Source organism: Bison bison, unplaced genomic scaffold (genome assembly GCF_000754665.1).
Source record: "Bison bison bison isolate TAMUID 2011002044 unplaced genomic scaffold, Bison_UMD1.0 scf7180017864471, whole genome shotgun sequence".
Taxonomy (NCBI): domain Eukaryota; kingdom Metazoa; phylum Chordata; class Mammalia; order Artiodactyla; family Bovidae; genus Bison; species Bison bison.
Window position 1 is genome coordinate 4311082 of NW_011495032.1, and position 8733 is coordinate 4319814.

The following is an 8733-nucleotide window of genomic DNA, read 5'->3' on the forward strand; positions in this document are numbered from 1 at the left end:
ATTGTACTGAAGAGGGAAAACATCATAGGTAGAACCTCAAGTCAAGAGCTTCAGATTGAAGGAATGAGATGAGGAGATTCCAGGGAACTGATATAACGAAACATGGGATCAAAAGCTAGAAGGATGAGAGACAATTTGTGATGTGGAGTACAGGATGAGAGAAACCAAACTTGGGAATAATGGGAGGGTAGCAAGGCTCCAGAGAAGGCAATGGCACCCCACTCCAGTACTCTTGGTGGAAAATTCCATGGACAGAGTAGCCTGGTAGGCTGCAGTCCATGGGGTTGTGAAGAGTTGGACACAACTGAGCGACTTCACTTTCACTTTTCACTTGCATGCATTGGAGAAGGAAATGGCAACCCACTCCAGTATTCTTGCCTGGAGAATCCCAGAGATGGTGGAGCCTGGTGGGCTGCCATCTATGGGGTCGCACAGAGTCAGACATGACTGAAGCGGCTTAGCAACAGCAGCAGCAAGGCTCCAGGTTTTATAGAGTTGGAGGAGTTAGGCAGCTGAATGGTGGGGGGTTATACCTGCAACACTGGGAAGTAAATACAGGTAACCAATTGCCAATCACAAGAAGTTAACCAATTCACCTAAGGAGATGCTTGCCTAAGGGTTAAATCAATTTCCAGCACAACAATGATGAAACCAGAGTGAGTTCATCCTGCATAGACTCCCTAAACATACAGGTTACTACAGAATTCATGTGTAGATTATTTTCTAAATTTCCTTGCCTTATATTCCAATATCTCTTTTCTCCAACCAAGAAATCCTTCAACTGTTTCTTCACCAGTTACTATGAATACCATGCGCCTAATATACTCATTATATTACTCTCTTTCAATTTTCAAATAAAGAACCACATGCTATGTTAAAATTGCATTAGTTATACTTAAGTTTTAAGTAGCTAGTATAGAATCAATTCGGAGAAGGCAATGGCACCCCACTCCAGTACTCTTGCCTGGAAAATCCCATGGACAGTGGAGCCTGGTAGGCTGCAGTCCAGGGGTCGCTAAGAGTTGGACACGACTGAGCAACTTCACTTTCACTTTTCACTTTCATGCATTGGAGAAGGAAATAGCAACCCACTCCAGTGTTCTTGCCTGGAGAATCCCAGGGATGGGGGAGCCTGGTAGGCTGCCATCTATGGGGTCACACAGAGTCGGACACGACTGAAGTGACTTAGCATAGCATAGCATAGAATCAATCATGGAGTAACTAGTATCATTAGTTCTCTATGAAAACAATTATAAAAACAGAATATAATCTGACAAAAACTGTGTAAAGACACTGGAGAGCAATAAGGGAAGCCAAGACTTATAGACAAAAATACGGAAGGAAATACAAGTGCTTTGATTTCAATATTATGGGTTGAATTATGTTCCCTCCCCAGACTGATATATGGAAGTTTTAACCCCCAGTATCTCAGAATGTGATCTTATTTGGAAACTGAGTCTTTGCAGATGTAATTAGTAAGGGGACATCATACTGGAGAAGGATATACCAATAGGACTGTGTACTTACAAAAAGAAGAAATTTAGACACAGGGAGAGTACCATGTGAAGATATGCTCCTACAAGCCAAGGAACTACCAGAAGCTAAGAGAGAGGCCTAAAACTTATCCCCCACCCCCACCTTTTTTACAGGATGATGGATAAATTATTCTTATTTTGCTGTCTTTTCAAATTTTCCTCAAAATGCTTTGTTTGTTGGTTTTTAAACAGAAAAACATGTCTTCCTTGCCAGTTGTTAGAAAGAGAAAAGTAAGAGAAGAAGAGAATGAGTAAGTGGGCAGGCAGATCTGGGAGGTTGAAGACAAAACAGAATCAAGGCTTGTTACGCAAGACAAAGAAGGAAAAGCAGATCAGGCCTCCCGGTAGATGACCAGGTGTGAAGTACACTTCACCAGTGCCCATTCTTCTTTAGTGTACTGACTAGCAGGCCAGGTAAGGAAAGGATGCCATGATGCTTTTTACTCCATCTCAGTCCTCACCCCTAATGAGGTAGCTGCTGTGGCTTTCATGCATTTCACTATAATTTCTTCATATTCTTCTTGGGTCAGTAACCCTCCTGTTTCACTTTTATTTCTTCAAATTTGGGCAGCACAACTGTAATGTAGCCTTCGGTGGATGGCTTCTCTTGAAGAATAGATGGTTTATGGATAATGTTTACATTCACTTTCATCAACCACCCTCTAACACAGTTAGATATGATATATTCTTCTCCACCTGAGCAGTAAATCTTACACAGAGGTGCAAGTTCTGTGAGAAACTGTGTCCCCTGCTTAAATTTCTCAGAGACTTTGTTCTGAAGGCTGCAACAGTTGGTACTGATTTGATTTAAAAATTCTTTTAATTGTTTTTTCCACTTTGAAGAACTGAATGAGATCCCGCCAACATGATGACATGTATTCGGTTAGAGTGCTATAGTATACAGTGGTCCTTGCAGGGTTTTCCTTTGATGTCTTGTTTTTCCACATCTCTGCAAATGCCATTCCCTTGGCCTGCTTTGTATCAGTGAGTAAAGAAACGATCCACAAGCAACAGCATCACGGGCTCAGCAGCCAAGGTGGCCACAGGGTCCTTGGGATTGGTAGTCATGGCAACCTCGGGTGCTACAAACCTTCCTAAACCTTATTCTTTTGTAGCATCTTCAGGGGGAGAATGGTCCTGTCAATACCTTAATTTTAGACTTCTAGCCAGAGCTGTCAGATAATAAATTTCTATTGGTTAAACAACCAGTTTGTGGTACCTTAATATAGCAATGCTAGCAAACTAATACCACGAGGTTGGCATTTTGTTTACAATTTCCTCTCAGGTCATTTGTCAACATTTAAGTTACATATTGATAAGCCAAGTAAATACTGAAAAGTTATTAATAAAAGTGAGACAAATTTCCACAAAGTTACAGTGTTAAGGGGAAAACCCTTGATCTCAGAACCCACTGAAGAGGAGGGATCTTGTTAAATAAACGTGGCAAACAGATGTGGAAAAAATGGAAACAATGAGACTTCACTTCCTTGGTCTCCAAGATTACTGCAGACAGTGACTGTAGCCATAAAATTAAGAGATGCTTGCTCCTTGGAAGAAAATCTATGACAAACATAGACAGCCCATTATAAATCAGAGACATCACTTTGCCCACAAAGGTCCATTTAGTCAAAGCTATGGTTTTTCCAGTAGTCATGTATGGATCTGAGAGTTGGACCATAGGAAGGCTGAGTGCTAAAGAACAAATACTTTCGAATTGTGGTGCTGGAGAAGGCTCTTGAGAGTCCCTTGGACAGCAAGGAGATCAAACCAGTCAATCCTAAAGGAAACCAACCCTGAACACCCATTGCAAGGACTGAGGCTGAAGCTCCAATACTTTGGCCACCTGATGCCAAGAGCTGATTAACTGGAAAAGACCCTGATGCTGGGAAAGATTGAGGGCAGGAGGAGAAGAGGATGACAGAGAATGAGATAGTTGGATGGCATCATAGACTGAATGGACATGAGTTTGAGCAAACTCTGGGAGATAGTGAAGGACAGGGAAGCCTGATATGCTGCAATCCATGGGGTTGCAAGAAGTTGGACATGATAGCAACTAAACAACAGCAACAAGTAATATTAGCTTTAAAATAATAATAGTGTATCATGGGGATTAAAAGTTCTATAGAATTGAAATACACACTATCAACAGGACAAACCACAATGTGGGAGGGTAAATGAAGTTAAAGTATTTTAAGGTTCCTATATTGTACAAGAAGTAAAAGATACAATTAAAGGTAGATTTAAGGATGGATGCTATAATATCTACAATAACATCTTAATTTATATATATATATATACATATATCGGAGAAGGCAATGGCACCCCACTCCAGTACTCTTGCCTAGAAAATCCCACGGACGGAGGAGCCTGGTAGGCTGCAGTCCATGGGGTCGCTAAGAGTCGGACACGACTGAGTGACTTCACTTTCACTTTTCACTTTCCTGCATTGGAGAAGGAAATGGCAACCCACTCCAGTGTTCTTGTCTGGAGAATCCCAGAGATGGGGGAGCCTGGTGGGCTGCCATCTATGGGGTCGCACAGAGTCGGACACGACTGAAGTGACTTAGCATAGCATAGCATATATATATATATATATCTCCAACTCTGAAATATATTTTAGATTGTCTTAGATAGGGCTATATTAATTGAGGTAAAGTAGACTTGAATGCAAGAAATATTAATAGAGACACAGAGGGATATTTCACAATGATTAAAGGGTAAAATCAACTAAATGAACTACAGTTCTAAATATGGATGCATCTAATAACTTTGCTTTAGAATATATAAAGCAAAAAATTGACAAAAAGGAAAGGAGAAATAGATAAATCCACTATCTCTGCTAGAGACATTAACATATATCTTTTAAAAATAGCAAAATATCAATAAAGGTATACTGATGGTTCAAAATGCAGAATAAACCAAAATACCTAACAATATATTGACTTCCAGTTTTTCAAGGACAGAGCCTAGAAGTCACTACTTCATCCTAACAAATAAAAAGCTGAACAGACTGAAATATTAACAAAGCTTCTTAGATCTATAAGAGAGGGGAGAACACAGGGCAAACCATTGCCCCCAAGACTGGAGAGACAGAGAGGTAAATACTGGGATTCAAGGCTTACCAGAGCAGAGACTGACAAGCAAAAACCAATGTAACCAGTACCAGGGTAGAAAAACCTAAACTATAATCAGCAAACTATTGAAGGCTCAGTGTGGACAACTCTGAGAGTTAAAAACTCCAGGGGAACCAAATCATAGGAGTTCCCCCAAACTTTTGTAAGTTTTACCTCCAGGAACTTGACTAGGTCCTCAAAGGAAATATCAGAGAAAAATCCCAGTGTGCTTCCAGTAACGATAGGGAATCAGTATGAATATGCTCAGGTACTGTGTTCATCTTAACAAATCCTGCCCTCAGGGGAAACTAGTTAACCAGAAATCAACCTGCTGGGGTAATATCAGAACTCACATGACCCGGGGGAAAGAAAATACCCAACTCAGTCAGCACTAGTATTTCACATGGGAGAAGGGAAATACCCAACCTGAACCCACTTCAGTCATCCTGTCCCACATAGCAGTGAGAAAAAAAACCCTGAATACTGGTGAAGTGTAAAAATTCAGAGGTAAAATACTGAGACCTCATCATAGGCTACAGAGTTCTTCCTCTTCCCCAACACCTCACCACCACATTTCTAAAGGCCTGTTTATAACAGTTTCTTTTACCTGGTATATAATGTTAGGCTATCAAGAAAAAAAATTATAAGACATACAAAAAGGCAAAAAAATACAATGTGAAGAGACAGAGCAAGCATCAGAACAAGACATGAAGAAATTGGAATTATCAGACTAGGAATTTAAAACAATTATGATTAATATGCTAAAGTAGAAAGCATGCAGCAAAAGATGGGTAATGTAAACAGAGAGATGGAAGAAGAACCTAAAAATTCTTCTAAGAATCCTAAGAACCAAACAGAAATGCTAGAGATAAACATACTATAACAAAACAAAAACCCCCAAACACTAACTGGAATGAAGGATGCCTTTGATGGGCTTACTAGTAAGCTAGACAAGGCTGAGGAAAGAGCTTGACAATGTGTCAATAGAAACTTCAAAACTGGAAAAGCAGAGAACAAAGACTGGGGTGAAAAAAAAAAAAAAAAAGAGAAGAGAATACCCAAGGACTGTGAGACAACTGTAAAAGGTGTGATGTGATATACCCATAGTGGGAATACTAGAAGGAGAAAAAAAGAGAGAAAGGAACAGAGGAAATATTTGAAACAATAATGACTGCTGCTGCTGCTAAGTTGCTTCAGTCGTGTCCGACTCTGTGCGACCCCAATAATGACTGAGATTTCCTCAAATTAATGTGAGACAGCCAAAACACAGATCCAGGAAGATCAGAGAATATCAAGCAGGATAAATGCCAATAACATATGTGGAACATTACACCTAACAACTGGAGAATAAATATTCTTTTTAAGCGTATGCAAAGGATCTACCAAAGTTGACAATACACTCTGGTGGCACAGATGGTAAAGAGTCCGCCTGCACAGTGGGAGACCCGGATTCGATCCCTGGGTTAGGAAGATCCCCTGGAGGGGGAAATGGCAACCCACTTCAGTCCTGGCGATTTCCATGGACAGAGGAGCCCGGTGGGCTACAGCTTACAGGGTTTCAGAGAGTTGGACACGAGTGAACGAGTAACACCAAAGAAAATATCACCAAATAGTAAAAGGCTGCAGTCACAGAGTGTATTTTCTGACAGCGAATCTAAGAAAGAATTCAGAGACAAAAGATAACTTAAAAACTCTCCAGATTTTTTTTAACTTATTTATTTTTATTGAAGGATAATTACTTTACAGAATTTTCTTGTTTTCTTTCAACCCTCAACATGAATCAGCCATAGGTATCCATAAATCCCCTCCCTTTTGAACCTCCCTCCCATCTCCCTCCCCATCCCATCTTGCTATGTTGATACAGAGCCCATGTTTGAGTTTCCTGAGCCACACAGAAAATTCCCATTGGCTATCCATTTTACATATGGTAATGCAAGTTTCCATGTCACTCTTTCCATACATCTCACCCTCTCCTCCTCTCTCCCCATGTCCATTTGTCTATCCTCTATGTCTGTTTCTTCACTGCTGCCCAGTAAATAAATTCTTCAGTACCCTTTTCCTAGATTCTTTATATATATGTGTTAGAATACAACATTTATCTTACACTTTCTACTAACTTCACTCTGTATAGTAGGCTCTAGATTCATCCACCTCCTTAGAACTGACTCAAATGCACTCCTTTTTATGGCCAAGTAATATTCCATTGTGTATATGTACCACAACTTCTTTATCCATTCATCTGTCAATGGACATCTATGTCACTTCCATGTTCTAGCTATTATAAATAGTGCTGCAATAAACAATGGGATACATGTGTCTCTTTCAATTTTGGTTTCCTCAGGGTATATGCCTAGGAGTGGGATTGGTGGGTCATATGGTAGTTTTATTCCTAGTTTTTTAAGGAATCTCCATACTGCATTCCATAGTGGCTGTATCAATTTACATTCCCGCCAGCAATGCAAGAGTGTTCCCTTTTCTGTATACCCTCTCCAGCATTTATTGTTTGTAGACTTTTTGATGATGGCCATTCTGACCAGTGAGATGTGATATCTCACTGTAGTTTTGATTTGCATTTCTCTAATAATGAGCGATGTTCAGCATCTTTTCATGTGTTTGTTAGCCATCTGTATGTCTTCTTTGGAGAAATGTCTCTTTAGGTATTTTTCCCACCTTTTCATTGGGTTGTTTGTTTTCCTGGTATTGAGAGGCTTGTATATACTGGAAATTAATCCTTTGTCAGTTGTTTCATTTACTATTATTTTCTCCCATTCTGAGAGTTGTCTTTTCACCTTGCTTATAGTTTCCTTTGCTGCACAAAAGCTTCTAAGTTTAATTAGGTCTTACTTGTTTACTTTTTTTTTTATTTCCATTGCTCTACGAGATGGGTCATAGAGGATCTTGCTTTGATTTATGTCATGGAGTGTTCTGCCTGTGTTTTCCTCTAAGAGTTTTATAGTTTCTTGTCCTACATTTAGGTCTTTAGTCCATTTTGAGTTTATCCTTCTGTATGGTGTTAGGAAGTATTCAAATTTCATTCTTTACATGTAGCTGTCTAGTTTTCCCAGCACCATTTATTGAAGAAGCTGTCTTTGCTCCATTATATGTTCTTGCCTCCTCTGTAAAAAATAAGGCACCCATAGGTGCTTGGGTTTATTTCTGGGCTTTCTATCTTGTTGCATTGGTCTATATTTCTGCTTTTGTGCCAGTACCATACTGTCTTGATGACCATAGCTTTGTAGTATAATCTGAAGTCAGGAAGGTTGATTCCTCCAGTTCCATTCTTGTTTCTCAAAACTGCTTTGACTATTCATGGTCTTTTGTGTTTCCATATGAACTGTGAAGTTTTTGTTCTGATTCTGTGAAAAATGCCATTGGTAATTTGAAAGGGATCACTTTGAATATGTAGATTGTTTTGGTAGTATAGGCATTCTCACTATATTGATTCTTCCTACCCAGGAACATGGAATCTCTCTCCATATGTTTATATCGTCTTTGATTTCTTTCATTAGTGTCTTATAATTTTCTGTGTATAGTTCTTTTGTTTCCTTAAGTAAGTTTATTCCTAGATGTTTAATTCTTTTTGTTGCAGTGAGGAATGGGATTGATTCCTGAACTTCTCTTTATGATTTTTCATTGTTAGTATATAGAAATGCAAGTGATTTCTTTTTTTTAAATTTTTTTTAAATTTTATTATTTTTTTAAATTTTATTTTATTTTTAAACTTTACAATATTGTATTAGTTTTGCCAAATATCGAAATGAATCTGCCACAGGTATACCCGCGTTCCCCATCCTGAACCCTTCACCCTCCTCCCTCCCCTACCCTCCCTCTGGGTCGTCCCAGTGCACCAGCCCCAAGCATCCAGTACTGTGCATCAAACCTGGACTGGCGACTCGTTTCATACATGATATTATACATGTTTCAATGCTATTCTCCCAAATCTCCCCACCCTCTCCCTCTCCCACAGAGTCCATAAGACTGATCTATACATCGGTGTCTCTTTTGCTGTCTCGTACACAGGGTTATTGTTACCATCTTTCTAAATTCCATATATATGCGTTAATATACTGTATTGGTGTTTTTCT

General features: G+C 39.4%; 1 pseudogene; it reads right to left on the bottom strand.

Annotated features, from left to right (window-relative positions):
- Positions 1-1975: 1975 nt before the first annotated feature.
- LOC105003816 lies at positions 1976-2603 on the bottom strand (annotated as a pseudogene).
- Positions 2604-8733: the final 6130 nt, after the last annotated feature.